Raw genomic sequence first — 1,454 nt, 5'->3', positions numbered from 1 at the left:
AGCCCTAAAAACAGAACCCCACGCCGAAATAGGCTATTTAGTGGGCTATAATTTAACAAATATATACCGAATTTAGGTACCTTCTAGCAACGAAGTTAGAAGGGTCAGGGATGTATGTCGGCCAATTGAGGGACCCTTTATAATATAATAGATATAATAGATAGAGCTTATGTAATCTAGTTGATTACTAAGCATAAGATAATAGGGATTCTTAAGGTATAATAGAAGTGACTTTATATATAGTATAAAATTGTATGTAATAGTATGTATTAAAGAGTGTAGTTGTAGAGGCTTAATTTCCTTTCTATCTAGTTAGGGGGAAGGAGGGTTATTTATAGGTAAATCCTATAGTAGGGCTGCCGGATTAGGCATAGATAGTGGCTTAAAATAACCTTAGAGGCTTAAAATAACTCTTGTGGCTGCTTTCCTGCTATAGAGTAGATTAGCCTTTATGGCTTATTAGTGTTTTTGTTGAATTCCAGCCAGCATTCCTCTCTTAACCTTATTTATATGTGCAAAGGAATGTAGGCATAAAGCATATTAAATCCTTGCATACAAAATGCATGCAAACGTTCCTTGTAGACAATTTGTGTGCTGCAGTTGTTTCCCTTATTTTTATAGGTGTTTTTTATAGTAGGCAGTATCTGCCGCTGACAATGTAACTTTTGATGAGTTATCTATTTACCCTATAGGGGGCCCTGAACCAATTAAAAGCCGGATAGAAATTCATCTGCCGGCTTATATCGAAGATAAGGATAAATATAAGGATTTTACACACCTCAAAGAACCTACTCGATCGGAAGAACCTTTATCCAGTTAAATATCTATAGAAAAACCCCCTGTTCGGCCGGATCAACTATTATCCGAGGAGCCGCGGAAGCGGAAAATTAATTATCCGGGCGACTACCTAATATCACGGATCAATTTGGCTATTTAAGCCCTGCATTGCATTATATAGCTAACGAAGCTAGCGATATAATTCAGGCTAGCGATGCAGCTAAACCGAATCGGGAAATAGCGCTAGCAGCTAAAGCGCTGACTAAGCAAGCTTATATAAGCAGCTTTTTCCAAGGGACTAAAGAGAGCCTGCATATATTAAATTTGCCCCCTGAACCACTAAGATAGTTAGATTTAAGGCACTATAGATTCGGCAAGAAATTTCAAAAAGCCGCTGAACAAGAATTCAGTATAAATTAGCAGCAAGAAACGTTCGAGCCTATTTAAGAAAATCTAGCTATATCTAAGGCCCTAGATACTACTGAAGTTTTTAAGTATAAGCTAGATAAATTCAGCTATCTAGTTAAGCTAAAAGCTAGATTATATATTAGAGGGGATTAACAACCTTATAACGAAAAAGATACCTATGCAGCTACTCTAGCTGCTAGAAGCTTTAGGCTTATTATAGCTATTTTAGCTAAATTTAACCTAGAAGCTATACAGCTAGATGCTGTAAA

Source organism: Metarhizium album, assembly GCF_000804445.1.
Source record: "Metarhizium album ARSEF 1941 chromosome Unknown scaffold_27, whole genome shotgun sequence".
Taxonomy (NCBI): Eukaryota; Fungi; Ascomycota; class Sordariomycetes; order Hypocreales; family Clavicipitaceae; genus Metarhizium; species Metarhizium album.
The sequence above is the reverse complement of the archived record's forward strand: the minus strand, read 5'-3'. Positions refer to the sequence as shown.